We start from the raw sequence: 22,089 nt of genomic DNA, 5'->3' as shown, positions 1-22,089 counted from the left end.
GTCTGCTCCAATGTGGGTCAAATAAAGATACAGAAAACAACACTGACTGAAACATAAGGAGATGCCAAACCCAGCATGATTTGCACTTGCAGCTGGTATTTCACACAATACGGAGAAATAAATTTCTCAGATTCTCAATTGTGCATAGTGTTGCAATAGCTAGAGTTACAGAGAGAGTTAATAAAGATTTTTTACATGACATCTAGATGTGAATGATTTCAGATAATTGAGAATTCTCTGCAATTAACAATATAGGTTCTGACAATACAAGGAGCTGGTCATCCCAACACAAACTGGCACAGAAGAGCAGACTCTGATCTATGAAAGAGTAGAATCTAGAGCAGGCCAGGTCAGAAAGATTTCTTTTCACCTATCTTGACCAAGGTTTTCATCAACTCCCTCAGGTATGGTGGAGGCAGACCTTACTAGTGCCCACCAATGTCCAGTTTTTCCCTCCAGGCTCATGGAAGGTTATACTTCCCAGCAACTTTTCAGTTAGGCAGGATCATATGATTTTTCTGGCCAAAGGATCATAAACAGAAGTGCCATGTGTTACTTTCTAGACCAAAATATAGAAGAATGGGTCTGAAATCACCACACACTGTCTTCCCCCTTGCTGGGGTAACTGATGATTTTCAATTGGTGGAGTCTCTGCCAACGTGGGTCCTTGACTAGGTATAATACATAAAGGAAAGCCCCTGCACTGTCCAGTGATGGACATGTATCATGCCTAAAGTGACAACTTTTTTAAATGTTAAGACCCTTTGTCTTAATTTCCTGTTGCTGCTATAACAAATTACTTTAAGCTAAGTGTCTTAAAGTAATGCAAATATATTATCTTACACGGCTGGAAGTCAGAAGTCCTAAAATCAGAGTTTTGTTGAGGCTGCATTCCTACCAGAGGCTTTTGGGGAGAAACTGTGTCCTTGCCTTTTCGAGATTCTAGTGGGCACCTACACTCCTTGCCTTGTGGTCCCTTCCTTCATCCTCAAATCTATCAACATAGCATCTTCAAATCTGTCTCTGTCTCTGTCTCTCTCTTTTTTTCCTCTCTCTGTCTTTTCTCTGCTTCCATCTTCACATTTCCTTCTTTGACTCTGAGCCTCCTGCCTTCATTTGTTGTAAGGATCCTTGTGAATACATTGGGTCCATCCAGATAATCCTGTGTAATTTCCACATCTCAAAATTTTTAACTTAATCTTCAAAACCCCTTTTGCATGTAAGGCAACATTCACAGGTTTTGGGGATTAGGATATGGACATAATTGGAGACATGTAACCTACCATATCCTTGGATTTAGAGGTTTATGTGTTACTACAGCAGAGCTTAGTGTATACTGAGTAATACAGAAGCCACTGGAACCTCATTTTGCATTAGTGGGGTATGAGTATGCTTAAAGTAGCTATTTAGTGGGTTCAGATAATCTCAATTTTTCTTTATGAGGTTACATATTACAAAACTTGCTTATGAAAGATATGTACAAAATGCACAAAACATATAATGATAATTATGTATCATTCTCAAGTTTTTGATTTCTAGGTTTGCCAGACAAGGTAAACACCAAATAACACCAAAACAAGCTTTATTCCTATTTGGGTATTTTTATATTACACATTACTTATTGTATAACTGCATCTGAAGGAATTATAACAGATATGTAAATTATCTGAAATGAGTGAGAATATATTTCTGAAGTTTATTTAATTATAGCAATAACCATATTTTATTTATTAGGTCGTTTTCCTATGTGGACAAAAAGACTTTTTAATCTGCAGATAATATCTTGCGCTTAGCCACCATTATGTAATTACTTTCAGGTAGAATTTTATGATGTGGAAGTGCTCATGAAAAAAGCCAATTTTTTTAATGGGGTAGTTATGTTCAAGATACAAGCAGATCAGGACAGATGATTAGGATACATGCAGCAAGACTGCAGATGAAATTTTGTGTGTTCAGACAGTGACTGGGAAAGGGAGCTAATGAGTATGGGGCTTGCCCTAATTTTTTATCATTTCAACTCCAGAAAATCATAAATTCAATGATTCATTTATTAATTCATCCATTTATTCCTTCAACATTTCTTCAGGACCCACTAGGATGATACTGTAGTTCATTTATAAGGATATAGGCTTTGGAGACAGATTGACATCTAAGTTTTAATCTCAGCTTAACTACTTACCAACTGTATCTAGTTGGGCAAATATGGCCTCTCTGACCCTTAGTTTTATCACTTATAAACATAATAATAATGTCTACACTTAAGGGTTTTTGTGAAAATTAGAGATTATGTACATCAAACACTGTAAATTATGGGCATTCAACAGATAATGATAGAAACTGTGATTGTTATCTACCAGAAATCAAGATGCAAAGATGAAAACCACATAATTCCTAGCTACAAATAACTAAAGAGGGAACAAACAACCACAATGCAGTTAGAGGTATGGGCAAGCTATGGATCAGGGAGAAGAAAAGAATTTAGTTTATGGCAGGGTCATAAAAGGGTTCACGTGATAAGTGACATTTTAGATGGCTCAGAAAAATTGTATTAGGTGTCCAAGAGAGAAGACATTGGAGCAGTATGTATAGTTACATGTATGAAAACCCAGGGAAAATATAGGAAACTTCAAGTAATTTGGTTTCTCTAGAGCACAGGGCTTTCTTAAACTCTCCCTCCTTCACCATTTTGCTCTTTCAAGATTCAGGTGTAGCATAATTTTGCCTATGAATCTTTTCCTAATATATATCACTCAGAAAAATTACATATTCCTTCTCTCATGCTCCTTCTGTATAGAATATATACCCCACAGACATAGTTTCTACCACTTTAAAAAAATTTGTCTTTCCTCTCTACTTGGTTGTAAATTTTACAGGTTCATTGACTATGCCTTATTCATCGTTATATTTAAAAGAATAAATATTAAGTAATTATAATAAATATTTCTTGACTGAATGAATACATGAATGGTGGGGCAATGGCAAGAGACTAGAAGAAGTCTGAATGAGTTTGCTAAGCTAAGGATTTTGGATTTTTTCTTGTGGGTGACAGAGAGGCATAGGGAGGAGAATGAATTGGGGAGCCAAAAAAAATGAATTTTAGGGCATCATAATTGTCCAAGACAAGAGCTAAGGGAGAATGGTGGAGAGTGAGGGGAAGAGACATATTCAAGACATATTTATGACTTGGAATGGACAAACCTTGAGAGTTGTTTGGTAATGGACATAATTTAAATTCCTGGCAGATGAGAATATTTGGATAAATGGTCCACACTGAACATGTTGAGTTTGAAGTTTCTATGAAACTCCTGTCGAGAAGCAGTTATAAATATTTTACAGGAAGTCAGGAGAGTAGCTAGTGTTGGAGAGCGATGTTTGGGAACATAGGTGAAATTGAAACTGTAAAGATGGTTGAGATCACCAAGGAAAGAGTGCAGACTGAGAACAGAAGGTAGAGTCGAGCAAAGAACCATGAGTAACATCAATATTTGAGGGGTGAAAGGAGAAAACAAAGCCAGAAAAGCCAATTGGAAAAGAAAGATCAGAAAGAAAAGAAAACCGGGAGTATTGTGTGTGATTGAAGGAAGGTGGGTGTCATTAAAAAAATTTTTGAAAAGAAATAAAATAATGTGGCTTTTGAACAGAAGCTCCTGAAATTAGCAGCTAAGAAGTTTGTGGTAGTCATTTTTACCACATTTTAGTTGTAAGGGAGAAGCCAGAATAAAATGTTTGAATAGAGACTTGATCAGAGAAAGAGGATTCTGCATACAGACTTCCTTAAAGAACACTTTGACCTGAAGGATGAAGATAGGCTACTCATTAAAAGATCAAACAGGGCCAAATGTGGATCATTTTAGTATGTGAGAGACTTGACCATAATTATGGCCTGAGAGAAAAAGCCAGTGTAAAACAAGTGATTGAAAATACAAAATAAATACAGGATTATCGATGGAGCAAGTGTTATGAGGCAATGGAGCAGGATAAGTAGAAAGAATGGTGACAGAGCTTGCACTTCTCCACACGCCTAAAGAAGAGGGGAAGAGAACTGTACAGTCAATATTGGTTATGAAGTGGCCATAAAATGGTGACTCTGTCTGTAACTGTTTAAAACATTTATTCGGAGGTATAGCTCATTATGTTTTCAGTAAGCATTTAATTGAGGCTGTGCTATGTGACTAGCACTGGGATAGATGTTTTCACATTTACACCGTCATTTAATCTGAAGAGAGATCTTTGATCCTAAAGAGAGGTTTAACAATGAGGCTGTAAAACAAGTGTGGGGATAAACTTTTGGAGGAAAATACCTAGGAAGTTTTTCAGATTACACCATCCAGCTATACTTCTTGGCCTGAGGATAAGTTGACCTGTCTTCCAACCTTAGGAAATGACACACCTAGTGTGATGTGTGTACGTGGAGATGTGGTAGTGGGGGAGGATTGTATGGAATGCCCATATTTTGTGGCCTCTAGGTCAAAATAATTGCCTTTTCTTTAGGGATTTTGACTTACTAGCTTTGGATGTCAGCTTCATTGGGCTGGTTCTAGAAAGCCATTCATAGTGGCAAAGAGCCTTAGAAAATATAGACAAAATATAGACATGTACTGTGAAGATGAGGACCAAGGTTTCTTATTCCAGGTTTATAATTCTTTCCAAGAGGTCATGGTCATCTTCATCTGAGATTTAGTTTGAGCATGAAATTAGAAAGTTCTAGTTTGCATGTGGAATTTCATTCTGATCATGTTAGAACAATAAGGAGCATTTATGAATTTTTTCATTCCACTCTTTTGAAAGGAATTAAATACAAATTAATTAAATGTATTTAATAGATGAGAATCCTATTTTCTAAATAGTGTTTGGGCTAACATAAATTCTTCTCAGTCCAATGTTTACTTTCCAATGGTCTATGTAAGATAAAGAATTGATTTTAGTTTACTGAGCCCTACTTTGCCATATTTATTTATGTAATGGTTAGTTTATAGGCTTGTTTTAATATCAACCAAAGAGTGCTTTGTTTCTATTGACTTTTCAGCTTTTCTACATTTCTCTTCTCTTCTTTTGTCCCTTTGTCCCCTTTCAGTGGGCATTCTCATTTATTTACTACCTTTAAATCTTCTGAGCCCATTCTTTTTGCAGAACTAAATCTTTAATCACTGTGGCAGGGGTTGAGGGGGTCTTATCCTCTATTCACTTAGGTAAATGGCTTATATTTCTAATTTAAAAGGGGAAAGCAAGAAGGAGAAAAAACTTCTACCGGACGGACAACTGGGTTTCTTTAGGAAAGATAAATGGGTTCTTAGGAAAACAAATGTGAGATAAGAAAGTTTGTGATGTTTGTTTATGCCAGTGTGAGTGGTCTTTTTCTGTCTTCTTCATAGCCATAAAATTCCCCACCACCACCCCCAGAGAAGGTATTTATGATAGTTGAATTCTTTGGGGAGAAATCTCTTTAGACAGATAAGGGAAGTGCAGAAGAAAAAAATATACACATTGTTATGTTCTGTATCCCTTAATTTCCCTGTCTGAAACTTCCCATAAGTTTCATAAATAAGCTGAGTTGTCTGATTACCCCATATCTCATTGAATCAGTATTCTAGTCCTGGGAATAGGCCAGTAAAATTATACAATTGTATCTTATTTCAGGAGGCAGTGGTACAAGTAGGGGTGGGGCACCCACCAAAGTTAGGCCTTTATATGGTGTAAGCAATTAGGCACTTAATGAGGGATATTTCTATGAAAACAAAAGAAAAATAAAGATTAATGACTAGCATAGACTGCAAACCCGGGAGTGTTGTTTTGTTTGTTTTTCCATTCAAAGAGTCTTTAGATGGTATAGTAAGGATGGTAGTGGCAGTGTCACAGTCATGGTTATTTCCTGGAGCAGAGTATGGAAGATGCAGGTTTCTAGTAAAATTTATGAGTGATCCACAGTTATGGTGATGAATTTTTTGTGTTAATTCATCTAGCTTCAGCTTGCAGCTCTTTGGGAAAAGGGCAATTTTAGTCCTCAGTGCTGCTAAGTCAGGAGGGTAGGAGTAAAACTAGAAAGATTAATTGCTGAAAAAATATACAAGATTGCAGGATGCAGTTTAGAAACAGGCAAAAACAGCTCAAAGACAATGAATAGGACTAGAATCTGATAACCCACAAGGATGCATTACAGATTTTCAATGAAACATAACTTTTTTCTCTACAGTCACCCCAATTTTGATCAAAAATAGGCAAAGAAAAATTACTCTTGCTTACAAAATAAGTCTAGTTTCATTAAATTTGGCCTGGTCATTTACATAAATGTGGCAAGGATGGAAATTGACTATATAGACCTTTTGAAGTTTGCTTTGCTGGAACTTTTTAAAGCCTCTTGAATTTGGAAAGTCAAGCCAAGAACTCGCCATCAGACTTTATTTGCAGTATCTGTAGATTTGGGTGAATTTGTCTCTTCTTGAGGTTCCCCAAATATTCTACATTTCCTGAGCTGGTCAGGAAGTTACTATCCTTACTTATTTGTAAGGCTTGGAATCCTATAAATCAGATACAACACCAGTTTTTTTAAAGAGGGCTTTGTAAACATTGGCTTTATAAAGTCAACCTAGTTTCTTGAAACTGTATGGTTATAACTGATGCTATGCACATCATTCTCAAATATGACATTCCAGTGAAAGCTTTAGTAAAACTAATGTTTTCAATTATGTCCTGTTACAGGGAGAAAATATTCTTATTGAACTTACACAAATAACTATATTGCCAGAGTTTCTGCATTCTGGAGGGATCAGGTAACAAGAAAAAGATAAATGCTTCATTTTTACTTACAGGGTATCATCTATTCAATTATTGTGTATAAATAGCTTAAAAGAAAGAGGTTCTTTATATCAAGAAAACAGAACACTAAAAAACCAGTAATACTCTGAGAAAAAGTCAAAAAAGAAACCATAATCCTTCTTCATTAGTTCTTTCAGCTCCACATAATTAATTCTTATTCTGTTTGATCTTGGGTTAGTGGTTTTATGAACTCATTAGCTTTTCCATTCGTTGTGGAAATCCTTATTCATTCCAGTATATGATCTTAAAGTTATTTAAGCAATGCCATTAGAAGCTTGTACTTCAGAGTACCTGCCATAGTCCTTTTCATGAGTCTCTGAGACAGTCCTTTTTGATGAAGATGAAGCACTTTGGCCAGTAGCCAATTGTAAGAACTTTCAGAAAAGAATCAGAGTAAAACAGTAACTATGTATGAATCACTAAAGTCTTAAATGACTGTGTTAAAGATCTGATGAGAGTTTATTATAAGGCAATTGAAAAGGAAATTTAGATGACTTTGTCACATACAACTTTTAAAAATAACTGGAATTATGACTGATAAAATTATACCAAGACATATTATGGATAGCAAGGACATTGTCAAATTTCTAAAAACTTTACATAATTTCTGACATACTTACATTAATAACATATACACATACAAATATAACCTAGGAAAGTAAGTATCTCTACTTATTTGACAATGCTTTCCATGCAATTTAGCTTATCAAATAAACCTAATTAGTTTGACATCTCTCTTTGTACAAGGTAAGAAAAGAATTTTTTTGAAATTTTCCAGGGACCTTCTGGGAAATCTCAAGGTCAGTTCAAGGTCAATAAGACTTTATTTAGAATTTGATTTGGAGAAGTTATCAAAAATGTCAAAAAGTTTGAACACTTGATTAAACAGGATCACAGATCAATATGAAACAATACTATTCAACCAAAGTGATAATAAAAGATTTTAAAAGTAAATATAGGGGGAATGAGAAGTTAGTGTTTAAAGGGAACAGAGTTTCAGTTTAGGAAGGTGAAAAATTGGGCAGATGGATGATGGTGAGAGTTGCACAATAATGTGAATGTACTTAGTGCCACTGAACTGTATGGTTAAATATGGTTAAAATAGTATGTTTTATATTATGTGACTTTTACCCAATAAAAATTTTTTTTTAAAAAGTAAATATAGGAGATTATATGATTATTAAAACAAATAAACAAATTAGCTCTTTTAACATTTAGAGAACTTAGTTTTGGTTCTCTTAATTTTCAGGATATGATAAAGACAACATAAAGCACAAGAAATTATTCTGATAAGACACAGAATCTTTGTTCCCAGGTGAAAGACTCAAAAGGTAAAGAAAAACCTTTTATAATCTGTTATTAAGAGCAGAGAAGTAATCCAAGAAAACTTTGTCATTTTAACAGATAAAGGAAACCAAACTCTAGTTTTACACTGGTTATTGATAATAAAGCTCCTTGTAACAAATCCATTCAATCTTAGCTAGTTTAACCACATAAGCTATTATCTCTTGCTCTCTTCTTTCTCCTGTTTCTTTTCTGCCAACTCTTTATAACTTTCTATTTCCATCAGGCTTTTGTCCTTTATTTTCCTCTTTCTTGTTTTGGAACAATGTGTTGAAAACCTCTAAAAAATTACTTCAGGGCAAGATTACTCTCCTTTTTTTCCTTAATAAAAACATTCTACATTCTTTAAATACTTTGCATAGGGTATTTTTCTTCTATCTTATTAGTCTTAGTTTTATCCACACATACTGTTTACAATTCTTTTTTTTTTTTTTTTTGGGCTGCATTGGGTCTTTGTTGCTGCGCGCAGACTTTCTCTAGTTGTGGTGAGCAGGGGTTACTCTTCGTTGCGGTGCCTGGGCTTCTCATTGTGGTGGCTTCTCTTTTTGTGGAGCATGGGCTCCAGGTGGCTTCAGTAGTTGCAGCATGTGGGCTCGGTAGTTGTGGCTCGTGGGCTCTAGAGAACAGGCTCAGTAGTTGAGGGGTGCGGGCTTAGTTGCTCCATGGCATGTGGGATCTTACTGGACCAGGGATCAAACCCATGTCTCCTGCATTGGCAGGCAGATTCTTAACCACTGCAACATCAGGGAAGTCCTGTTTACAATTCTTAACACTTAGTAGCCTCAATTTCCAGAGAAAAAGAACATGCAGGCAATGTGAACTGTCTGCTACAAACCAGCATTCTTTAGTATATTGGCAAGTTTATGAATACACAGTTTCATAATTTATAGAGGTATATGCTTCTTTATAGTAAAATATCTCAATATAGCAGCCTCCAGCGTGATTGAGAAGTTCCAACCACCCTATTCTCATCATCAAACTCTTGGAGAGGAAACTTTTTTCCTCTACCCACTTATATTAAGGGACTGGGGTACTGCAAATTAAGCCGACAAAAAAGACAGATTAGCAAGAGAAAAAGAAAGTTTATTTGTTTGGACATGGGAGTGCACAAATTAAGTGGCTCATTAAACAGCTAAGATTAGGGGCTTATATATCTAACTTAAAAGTGGAAAGGGAGGGGTGAGAAAAGGGTTCTCAGAAAAAGATGGGTTTCTTTAGAAAAAATAAATGGGTTCTTAGAGGAAAAAACAGGAGATAAGAAAGTTTGTGATAATGTTTGTTTATGCAGGTGCAAGTGGTCTTTTCCCACCTTATTCATAGCCACAAAAATCCCCTGGAAAAGGGATTTATGATAGCTGAATTCGTTGGGGAGGCTCTGCCTTTAGACAGATAAGAGGAGTTCAGAATAAAGGTTCTTCACAGAGGTATATTCTGGATCTCTTTCCACAGTCCATTGCAGCTTTATCCACGTGGACTTCCGTGACTGTCCTACTCTATAATGCAAGACGTAATTCCTGAAAGCCTCATGCCTAACGACAATGAGGCCTAGTGTATTACATATAGCATAGATTGTGTATTTTTAAAACCACTGGATAGTTGAACTGATTAGGCTTTCAAGTTATATTTATTTATTTTTAAGCCACTATGTGTTGTAAGAAATACATGAAAGACAACAGAGACCCTGGCTTACTCTGGTTTCTCACAAAGTTATATAATCTAGTCTTTTCTTTGAAATTTATTTTTTTCTTGGGTAAAATGAGGATAATAATAAATCATTCCTACAAGATTGATGAAAGATAATGAGATAAAGGAGAATGAAAGAACTTGGCATAGTGTTTGATACATAGTAGGGATTCATTAAATTTCAGTTGAATCTAAATCTAGTTGAACCCAAATATTTGATGATGGCAATGAACTAACCCATTATGTTTTCTCCCTGTTTCCATTCATTTCTTGTCTTACTTTTAACAGTTTTAATTATAGTGGAGATGTAATAGTGTAGTCTACTTTTTTCACTTAACATTATCTGATACATATTTACACTACATTTGTACCATGTTATCCCTCTTAAGGTCACTACGCCATGTTGTCACTAAAAATCAGTCAAGTGGAATCACACAGTCATTTGCAAGTGCTAGTTATTTGTTTGGCAAGGTGGAAGCTTATACTTTTAGATCGTAAATTAATGGCTAAGTTAATCTTCCTTTTTTAATTAAGAAAAGTCAACTAACCATAAATGTTGATTAAACAGATGATGCTACTGAAAGCAGCATATAGATAATATATGTTACACAAATTACTTAGCCCGTGTGTCTTCATGAAGAGTAAAGAGAAAATCAAGGTGATTATCTGAAATCTATAGGCACAAAGTCTAACAAAACAATGTTTACCTCAACCACATTTGTGAATTTTTGCAGGGATTATCTGTCTAATTGCTCCAATAATCCACTTAGGTCCTTAAAATTTTATCTAAACCCTCTTTGTTTTAGTCATTAGAAATGATTATTTTCCCTTCACTATTTTATACATGTAAATATTGAGAAGATAAATGACAAAGAGTGATTACTAAGTTCTTTACAGGAAGTACTGAGAATAAAGGCAAAATACAAAAAATAAAGTTTTAAACTGCTCACATTATTTTGGATGGGAATTTTCTTGTTGTTCTTGGTCAATATTTATTAGTCTTACAACAAACCTTAGATAATCAGCATCCTAAATTATTTCTGCGGGATGTAAATTCATCTGCTGGTCCTCCAGATAAGTTATTTATTTTAGAGAAAAATCAATGTTGAGGTTGAGACTTTATCAGGTTAAAAAGCAGCTTAAATCCAGTGATGAAAGTGTTATCTCTCATTTGCACTCGCTATTAGTTTGAATTCAGGTATTTGTGAACCTCTAGAAATATTTACTTTTTTGCTTATCTCCCTGCTGGTCTTACGATCAAAGAAGAAAGGGGTATAATGTTTATTGTCTAAATGCCAAGTATTAATTAAATCATTTGATGGTTACAGACACTAAAGAAAAGGAATAAAAAGGAGACATTTTGTTCGTCTGCAAGAATAAAATAGCTGGCACTCCATTCATTTGGTATTCTACTCCATTTGGTAAGGACTCTTTTCCTCTTGCTTTCACTGTTTATGTTCAAACATCTAGGTGCATTTTTCAGATTGCCTTTGGAGACTGCCTGTGAGGATAGGGATTTACATTCATTTTCAAAAATCACAGCATCTCGTTGCAGAGAACATTCTTTCTACTATGAAATGCAGCAGTCTATATGAAAAATATGCAAGTGTCACTTGAAATCTAAGCTCTTAAATGAGAAAGAGGACATCTGGTTATACTGCTTGTGCTCTCTATACACCCACAGTCTGGAAACTTGCAGAAAATTTTCTTAGCAAGTAACCAAACAACTACACAGTACAATAAAACCTCACCCACCATTGATTCAAAGATGTAAAACAACCTTAAAGCGAGGAAGTGTAGAGTCATCAATTTTGTAATACCAACTTGTGAGAATTTAGAAACTATGTGTAAAGGTTACATGAAAAATATCTTTGGAGGAATTTTGCAAAATAGCTAAGAAAATAAAATAGTATGTGATATTTTAAACAATTTGTAATTCTGACCTGTTCATTACTTGGGAGTTGACATCTCCAAGCCAGTCTTGATCAGTTCATATTATGAAGGATTTTATTGCACATTCCATTTTCTGCCAGGGACACTCTTTTCTCAGATACTCATGTGACCTGCTTCTTTATTTTCCTTTAAGTCTCTACTCAAGTATCCCTAGATAAAATAGCATACCCCCTGTCCCCAGAGCACATGTATTTATTTGTTTTATTTATCTGTGTATTTATTTGTTTACTGACTCTCATCTTCCACTAAAATGTAATCTTTATGAGACCAGGAACTTTACTGGTTTTATTCATTCTTTGTTCCCAGTGTCTATAGCAGCTCCTGGCACACAGAAGGTACACAATAAATATTTGTAGAAAAAAGGAACAAATGGAATTTGCCTGACTCTGAAGCAAAAAAAAAAAAAAAAAAAAAAAAGACTAAGGAAAAGACGTAAATTGATAAATAACTGGTAGAACAATAACACAGAAAAGGGACTCTTTCTATTTGTGCCTGATGTTCTCAAATCTATTTGTTGTTTGTTTTTTGCTGGGCTTGAAATGTAGGCATTCAGCCAAGAGGCTGCATGCTGACTAATGAGATAGAGATACAGATCTAGCCCAGCAATATTCATATATTCTATATGCATTCATTTTTCTCTAGTGACATTTTAATATATTTTGGTGAAGATATTCCCAAGATAATGAAGATATGTCGAGTGAGCATTGAAAGTGATGAGTTTTTTTTTCCATTATCAAAGACAAATACAGGTGTGTAATATATGCAGAGCATTGAAAGTGAGGAAGGAAAATGAGAGAACCCTAAGTAATGAAAAGAAATTAAAGCTCTCCAGTAATGAAAAGGAAGGCCAAACTGAAAACATAAATCTCTAGATTCAGCAAGGATTTATACTGATGTGGAGTGAGTGGACCAAGGGCTTTCATGATGGGACTCATTTTGAAAAAAATGTCATTTCCACTGCCAAATAGAGTTCATGATTTAGTGAAAATTTTGCCTTCAGTCTAATCACATGAGCCAAATTCTGGCCTCATATATTCTGATATGAGGAATGAACCAATTCCTGAGGTTATTTGTGAGATTCTAAGAATAATATCAAGGAGGGTGGTCCCAGCTAAAGTGAGATCTTGGTATATTTGCATTAGGTCTTATGTTACAGACTGGAACTTCTGTGTAACATGACATTAACAGAATAAAGACTATTTATTTCAAGACTGCTTTAGAATCTGTCCAAATGACCATGAAAGATATCAACTCACTTATAATGCAGTCCTGATGGTCAGACCATAGCATATGTGTTGGTTTTAGCAGAGACTTAGAATAACAAGGCAGGGGGGAATCTAGACAGGTCATTTTCAAGCAGGACCAAATCTAAATCAATTCAGAGAGGTATCATCAGTTTTGGGGTTTGGGCTGTAAAGAACAACTATCACTGATCGATTTTTTTTTTTTTTTTGAAATTGACCATGTTAAAGTAAATCAAATTAGAACATCTCCTCTAATACTGGCTATATACCAGCAAAATTAGGGCAAAGAGTTGACACAGTTTATACCTGAGGGTATTGATGATTCACATGAATCCAGCTGTTTTATTGGGAGGATGGGGAATCTCTCTGGATGGTAAGCATAGCAGTAGCAGCTAATACAAATAACGCTCACATAGTGTAGGTCATCCTACCTTGGTCTGCTATATATTGGGTTCCATATATTACACAATAAAATTTGACTTCAGTCTTTCGAAAACTTTAGGGGTTGGGCTGTTTAATTCAGTCGCTAATAAATTGATTTCCAGTTGTTTTGGTTGGAATAAGTGAATATTCATAGAAATAGAGAAATAAAAATGGAAGCCAAAGAGTAGATGTAAAGACAGATGTGCAAAACTACACTCAGGAGGAATATATTTGAAGTTTAACAAGATTGTTATAAATCATGATGTCATCCCCTTGAGAGAGCCTCTCTGGGCGTTTCTGCCTGCAAGTCTTTCAATTATTGTTGTAGATTTATCCAGGCTTTGTTTGTTTATAGAAAATGGTACAAATTGATGTCAGAAGATGTCACTTGTTTCAAGTTCTAGCCAGTATTTCCATTTGCTCTAATCTGAATTCTCCCAAAGTGGTCCACTTCCAAAAGCAAATATAGAGCACAAAATAATAAATCATGATCTGAAATACAGTATACATTTGAAAAACTTATTCTTTTATCTTATCAAATGAGTGGAACTTTTGCCAAGATAAATAAAATATGTTTTCTACATGATATTTGATGAGTATAATATTCTTTCTTAAGTTAAAATTAATTTAATTTCATTGTTATTAGAATAAAATATATAGAATGCAGAATAGAAAACAAAATAGAATTGGATCTCAATAAACTTCCAACATGCCTTTCTCTAATAGCTGCATATGAAAAGGGAAAAAAAATATATAAATGCTTGTTTTCCTGAAACACCATCTGCTATTTCTGTTTGAATTAAGCTCAGTGCTCTAAAGGTTATGGATACTGTACAGTAATTAGCACCACTGTGGGAAATGTTTTTACTTCTATGTATTAGACTTCCCCAATTATACAAGTATAGAATTCCAAGATGATCTCTTTTATCAGCGGTGTGACTAAATTTCTTTCTTGTGCTATAATATCAGCAAAGTAATACTGCATTGTCAATGTTCTTGCTCTGAAATGCAAATAAAATAAGAGCTCTGTTTTACATATTTTACATCTAATTGTTGTTTTCTCTGTGTCACATATACAGACATTTTGAAGAGAGTGATCATCAAATTGTTATCAAATATCTGTAAATTCTATTGATTTCTATACCTTAGGGAAATGAATTGTCTTACACTAATTAATCAGAAAATTAGATTCCCTTCCCCAAAGGGAGGCCAAAAAATTTTAAGTACTTATAAATACTGTATAAATATCAATACATGTTTCATACATAATTCCCCCCACCCACCCCATTCTTTGGGAGCAGTGGTCCAGAAATATTTAATTGCATGGCATGGGGTTATAAGTATTTTACATTGAGGTTATGTCTGTCCTTAACTTACAATTAAAGTGACAAATTTAAGATTTATATTTCTCAAGCACTGCTCTTATAATATTTAAAAAAACTGTTTGAAACAAACCAAAAAAGAAAACTAAATTGTGTTTATACATAGGCCAAAGCTATTCAAATTAGGACTTTAACTCTGACTATAAATTCCAAGAGAGTAAAGAGTATTCAAAAATTCACAAAACTCTGTAGAGTCTAGCAGTGGTCTGGCCATGAGCTTCACCAGGGTCAGTGCTATGTCATTGGTGGCTCTGCTCAGTGTCAGGGATTGCCACCTGGTTAATTCAGCCAGTAGTGACGATGATAACTAAGGTAGGTGTACACTTGGTATGTACTGAGTGCATTACATAAATTAACTCATTCAATTATAACAACAAATGTTGTACAGTAGGTACCATTATCTCCATTTCACAGATGGGGAAAGTGAGGTTACATACTCTGTGATGCTAGGGAAGTAAGTGGTGGATCTGAACCCAGACAACCTCACCTCAAGGTTAGTCTGTGCTTTTAACCTACCTAAGAAAGGCAGTCAGCAGCTGAGATTTGCCTTAGGACTGTCATAAAAGGCGAACTTCATAAAAGAAGGCCAGGGCTCATTCTCTACAATAATAATAGCAAAGCCTTCAATGGCACTCTCTCTACGCTGAGCACTTTATCTATATCAATTAATTTATCTTCCTAACACCCCTAAGAATAAGGTTCTCTTTTTATTTTTACTTTATAGTGGTGGAAACTGAGACACAAAGAGATTAAATAGGTTGCCTACAACTGCATTATAGAGGCAGAGGAAGGCTTTGAACTCAGGTGGTCTGATTCTAGAGTCCATTTTCTTTGCTATGATGGGATACTGTATCATGTTTGGGAAATTTAAAACCTAAGAAAATTATGGGCAAAATTAAGTTTATGGTAGTCATGTTTAGGAGAAGGAGGAGGAAACATATAAAGTGCCATTTATTTATTTATTTATTTCCCTTCCATCTAATGTATTAAACAGTTTTGAAGCAACTGATACAATTATTTTTACAGTCAATCTTCCTTAAAAAGAATGTGAGAAAAAATTAAGACCCAAAAACTTATTTCAAAAAATAATGAGGGCTTCCCTGGTGGCGCAGTGGTTAAGAATCCGCCTGCCAATGAAGGGGACATGGGTTCAAACCCTGGTCCGGGAAGATCCCACATGCCACGGAGCAACTAGGCCCGTGAGCCATAACTACTGAGCCTGCACTCTAGAGCCCGCGAGCCACAACTACTGAAGCCCGCACACCTAGAGCCCGTGCTCTGCAACAAGAGAAGCCACCGCAATGAGAAGCCCGCGCACTGCAAATGAAGAGCAGACCCCGCTTGCCGCAACTAGAAAAAGTCCATGGGCAACAACGAAGACCCAACACAGCCAAAAATAAATAAATTAAATTTAAAAAAAATAATGAAACATAATGAGAATGTCCCTGTCTGTACAACACTTCATTAATTTAATGCTATCTTTAGATTCCCAGCTTCTTGCTATACATTACATGATATACTGTGCTATATACCATAGTCCAGAAATTGCAGGAATGCTAACACATGTACTCAGGAACTTCTGTTACATTCTCTGAAGGCTCTGTCTATATATGAGAATTATTTAACAAAACATGGTTTATAAAGTCCAAGTTACTAGAATGAAGACTTTGCACAAGCAGCTCTTAACATGAAAATGAGATTCATTCCCTAAAAACCATTCCACACCATTTTGGATGCTGTCTCCACTTTCATGTCTTCTAGCCATCACCTCTGCCCTGTGCAATTATCCTTTCCCATAGACTGCTTCTACAGAGATATTTCCTCTATGTGTTAAAGTGCCTTTTAAATATTCAAATTCCATAAAATGGAAGAAATATATCAAAAATATCAATGACAATAATATATTGGCACTCTACAATTTAATCTACATTTACCCTCTTGTTTTAATACTTGTTATAGGTTAAACTGTGTCCCCCACCAATTCATATGTTGAAGTCCTAACCTTGAATACCTCAGAATGTGACCTATTTGGAGATAGGGTCTTAACAGAGATAATCAAATTAAAATGAGCTTATTAGGGTGGGCCGTAATCCAGTATGACTGTTATAAGGAGAGGAAATTTGGACACAGGCACACACTGAGGGAAGACAATATGAAGAGATACAGAGAGAAGATAGACATTTCCAAGCCAAAGAGAGATTGTGGAACATAGCTTTCCCTCAAAGCCCTCAGAAGAAACCAACCTTGCTGATAATATTATCTCAGACTTGTAGTACCCAGAACTGTGAGATAATAAATTTCTGTTGTTTAAGCCACCCGGTTTGTGGTACATTGTTATAGCAGCCCTAGCAAACTAATACAGTACTCTTAGATTAAAATTAGCAAAACAAAATTTCAAACAGCTTAGCCAAAAAAATAGAATCTAAGGAAGGAGACTGGGACACCTCATAGATTCCAGGGAAGTCTGGACAACCAAGCCCCGGTCTACAGAGACTAGGGAGCGCCAGGAACTCAGGCAGCATCTCCCCGTCTCATTCTCTCTGTTCCACAGGCCACATCATCTCTTCTTCCTTTCTCTTTCTTGCAGACAGATCACTGTATCACACACATGACTGTACCAAAGGCTACAAAAGGTGCAGGTCCCATAAACTAACAAATACTTATTAAGTTTAAATCTCAATTCCAAACTCATAGGAGACAGAATCTGATAGACCTGATGTAGGTCAGGCATCTATCCCTGTTTCAATCAGCTACGGCCAGGGAGGCAGGGCTATGTAGGGTAAACATAGCTTTGGGGAGCAGGACCACATTGCGACTGTTATGGGCTTTAAGCACTTTTGTCTTCATGGGCCCCATCATCCCTAAACACAATTATTAAAAATTATGTTCTATGATTACATTGATTTAAAGATATAATTATGCATTAAAACATTTTCTTTGACATGAAATTAATTTTTCTCCTGATTTTAAAGAATTAAGACGTTTTCATGGGCCTCAAAAAGTATTCTGGTCCTAGGTACCGGGTCTGCTGTGCCTCATATAGCTTTTTTTTAGTGAAGTGGACTTTTTAGACAAAGAGGGAGTACATATGTATAGCTACACATTCCTATTTAGCTAGGCTTTTCAAAGTCTGTTCTCATCATTTTTCCAGTAAGACACTTGTAACTTGTGTTGTTGTTAATGATGATACAAGTAATATCGATGCTGGAGAGGATATTTTTCCTTGTGTGTTCCTCCATCTAATGCCTTTCAGATTTATAACTGACAGTGGTTGACTTCCACCTCCTGATTCCCTTATGGTCTCAAGGGTGTAGAATAACCTGGATGCTTGTGATAGAAAAGACTTGGGGTAAATTATTTAAGCTCCTGGACAGAGCTGAGTAAGTATTTTCAAATCCCTTCTCTAATACACAGGGTTATATTTTATCAGCTAAATCCATGATAACATCTCACTGAAGCATATGTCATTAGTCCATCTTTCATAAGTAAAATAAATCAAGAAGTCCACTTATTCACTAGAAATACATATATCTTGCCTCTTAGATGACATTTAATTATGGGTCAAGTTGTACAACTGTAGAGGTGTGTTTTCTGTGCTAGAGGTATAAAGGGGTTTCTAATGCTTATTCAACTTCTCTATTATATGCCAATTTTGAGTGCTTTTATCTGTGCTAACAATAATGATAGAAATGAAGTAACAAAAGCAGGGTGACAAGTGTGCAATTATCTTCTGGGTTTCAAATTTAACAGATTGGACATATGACGAGATTGAGTATGAGCATTGCACCTAAGTGACTATTTCACGAAGCTTTCAAGTGGGACTACTAGCAAATGACTGACATACCCAGTGAAGCACAACTTTGGGGAAAAAAAAGTCAGTTCTTATAGACTTGTGGGTTACAGAAGTAGCAGTAGTTTCACAAAAATTTGGGTGGCTGATTTTGAGAATCAAATCAAACTAAGACTCTGCAAAATGCCACGAGTCACTCAGTGGAGTCATTGCTTATGTTAGTAGGTATTGGGTATTCATTGCCATTTTAGGCTGTACACACAAATGTGTGTTGCATTCACCCTGGGAACTGCCATCTTTGAGAGCAAAGGATCACTCTCTACATCAATAAAATAAGTATGAAAAAGTGAAGCAGAACTATAGTGGCTTTGGGACTTAATCTGGAAATTGATGGGTATGATCATTAATTTCATGTGTCAACTTGACTAGACTACGTGGTGCCCAGATATTTGGTCAAATGTTATTTTGGATGTGTCTGTGAGGGTGTTTCTGGATGAGAATAAGATTTGAATTGGTAGAATGAGTAAAGCAGATTGCCCACCCTAATGTGGGTGGTATTCATCCAACCAGTTGAAGGCCTGAATAGAATAAAAAGGCTAACCCTCTTTTAGTAGGAGGGAGTTCCTTCTGCCTGACTGCTTTTAGCTGGGACATCGGTCTTTTCTGGCCTTCCACCTGAACTAAAATATCATCTTTTCTTGGGTCTTGAGCCTTTCAGCTTTCAGAATGGAACTACACAATCTACACCATCAGTTCTTCTGGGTCTCCAGCTTGCCAGCTGCAGATCTTGGGACTTCTCAGCTTCTGTAACCACATGAGCCAATTCCTTATAATAAATCTCTTTATACATAGGTATGTGTCTGTCTATCTATCTACCTACCTACCTACATCCTATTGGTTCTATTTCTCTGGAGAACTCTAATACAATGAGTCATATTAAGTAAAGCTCAGTCTAAGTTTCTTCCTTGTAACATATTTACTTTTAAAATTTACTTTTAATAATTTAGCCAAAGTGAAACTAGCACACTGTAGACTCTCAAATGGATTTATTATAAGGAAAAAAAATGAAACAGAATTTACAACTTCTATGATCAGACATCTTTTCAGAACGGAAGACTTTGTTTCAATCTAATCATCTATTTTTACAATGGACTAGATTAGGGCTTTCAAAGTAGTGAGCAGTAGCACACTTCTTCATGATGAATGAGGTACCATGAAAAGTTGAAACTTGAATGGCAGCTGAGGGCATGTGGGGAGAGCAGGGCAGGTGTGGGTCACCTGCCCTGAAGGTCTTCACCAGAAGCAGCACTCTCCTGTGTCCACCAGAAGTGGGCTTTGCCCAGGCACTGAGGTGCTCTTGTGTGGTGCCCCAGGCCAGGGAGATGAACCCGTTAACCAAGGTGCAGCTGGTTAACAAGCTGAATGAACGGGAGGCCGGTACTATGGTGATAGCTGAGGCATCACGGCACTCCGAGTACAAGGACAGTGCCTGGATCTTCCTGGGAGGCCTTTCTTATGAACTGACTGAAGGAGATAGCCTCTGTGTATTCTCCCAGTACCGGGAGATTGTTAGCATTAGTCTCGTGCAGGATAGGAAGACAGGGAAGTGTAAAGGATTCTGCCTTATCCGCTATGAGGACCAGAGGAGTAAAAGTTTGACCGTTGACAATTTTAATGGAATCAAGATCAAGGGAAGAACTACCCGAGTCAACCACGTATCCAGCTACCGTGCCGTCCCCCTCAGGCCTCAGAGGATGTGGATGATGCCACCAGAAAGCTCTGGGAGAAGCGCTATGGGGCTCAGATCCCCTTGTCTAGTTCATCTCATAGCTTGGATGATGAGGCACTCTCAGAATGGCACAAACGGGAAAAACAGAGAAGAAAGAAGATCAAGGTGAATACTGATATACAAGTTAAAGATGAAGAGGAACAAATAAGCCATCGTCCTTGCCAGCCAGAGGCCAGATTTTAAAAAAGGAGGATGCTCTAGGCTCTCACAAACATGCCAAGGTTAAGTTAGAGTCTACAGAGGGCACGAAGCCCTAACACCCAGCTGCCCCGAGGCCGGGATGGCTGCTGCAGGGGACAGCTTCCTGCAGGGTACGGAGGGATGCGGAGAGGGGGCTGAGGAAGGAGAATCCAGGCTCTGAGTCCACCTGCCTTTGATCAGAGACCAGAGGAGGAAAGAGAAGATGAGCAGGGATTGGGACAGAGGTGAAGCTCAGATAGATTTTAGCTGATATGAAGGCACAGCCACACATATTCTCCAATCCCAGTGACCACGGGCTAGACCAAGACTGCAGCCTGCTTAGATCCTTAAAGTTTGAAATGAAATGTGATATTTAAAATGCTATGGGACTGGAATTAATTGATTAATTTCATATAATTTGTATTATATAAAATTATTAATATATTAATTTTATTAATTAAATTTTATATGATTTTATTATTAAATTTATATAATTTATTAATTATATATTAATAAATTAATTTAATATAATTTCTTGGGTAGAATTTCTTTAAAATTTGAGCATCACTGTTTTGTTTTGTATTCCTACAACCATTCAAAATTTTACAACAGTTGAAATTACATTACCAGATTTGTATGGCTCCTTTGATAAACTTCTGAGATTTTTTTTTTCAGTGGATTCTTTCTTTCATCCTTTCTTTCTTTCTTATCTGCCTTGGGTCTTAGTTGCGGCACCCACACACGAGATCTTTTGTTGAGGCGTGCGGGCTCTTTGTTGTGGTACGCGGGCTTCTCTCTAGTTGTGGCATGCCGGTTTTCTCTCTCTAGTTGTGGCGCACGGGCTCCAGGGCATGTGGGCTCTGTAGTTTGCGGCATGCGGGCTCTCTCATTGAGGTGCTGGAGCTCAGTAGTTGTGGCGCCCAGGCTTAGTTGCCCCACAGCATGTGGAATCTTAGTTCCCCAACCAGGGATCGAACCCTAGTCCCCTGCATTGGAAGGTGGATTCTTTATCACTGAACCACCAGGGACATCCTGATAAACTCCTGAGATTTTGATGCCTAAGATTTAAGAGCAGTTCTCTATAGTGGTCCACCATGTAGTAACTACCCTCCCATAGTATTTGGCTTAAATATTACCGTTTTCTATGTAGCAGGATGTGCAAAAGTTAGAAGCTCTAGATGATCTCTATAGTCTTTTATAGTTCTAAGCTCTTTAGGCTACCATGGAAGAATTTCAGCCAGCAGAGAGGGAACTGATTAATATCATGTGATTTTTCTAATAAGCAGTAAAACATATTTAAAATATTTAGGTTCCTGCTCCTATATGATTTTATATATCAATAGTCATGGAAATTGGTTTTTTTTTTTCACTGTAACTTCAGCTAATGATAAAGGGCAAAGAACATTCTTACAGAAAGCAGTATCAGTTAAGATACATGACTAATCATGGTTGATTAAAAAGAGATTATCTCTGATCGCATATTCTTGC

General features: G+C 36.4%; 1 protein-coding gene and 1 pseudogene across 3 annotated transcripts in view; both read left to right on the top strand.

The window, feature by feature from the left end:
• NRIP1 (nuclear receptor interacting protein 1) overlaps positions 1-22,089 on the top strand; it is a 258,629-nt gene that overhangs the window by 174,210 nt on the left and 62,330 nt on the right. Inside the window, exon 5 of one of the 3 annotated variants that reach the window (XR_009008157.1) lies at positions 11,169-11,261. The exons of the other annotated variants lie outside the window; for them this stretch is intronic. The gene's annotated coding sequence lies outside the window, so the exon portion shown is untranslated. The remainder of the gene's footprint in view (positions 1-11,168; positions 11,262-22,089) is intronic. 3 annotated transcript variants of the gene reach the window in all.
• Positions 20,015-20,678, top strand: LOC103001414 (RNA-binding motif protein, X-linked 2-like; annotated as a pseudogene).

Source organism: Balaenoptera acutorostrata, chromosome 4 (assembly GCF_949987535.1).
Source record: "Balaenoptera acutorostrata chromosome 4, mBalAcu1.1, whole genome shotgun sequence".
Classification (NCBI taxonomy): domain Eukaryota; kingdom Metazoa; phylum Chordata; class Mammalia; order Artiodactyla; family Balaenopteridae; genus Balaenoptera; species Balaenoptera acutorostrata.
Note: the sequence above shows the minus strand (reverse complement) of the source record. Positions and strands in the feature narration are given on the sequence as shown.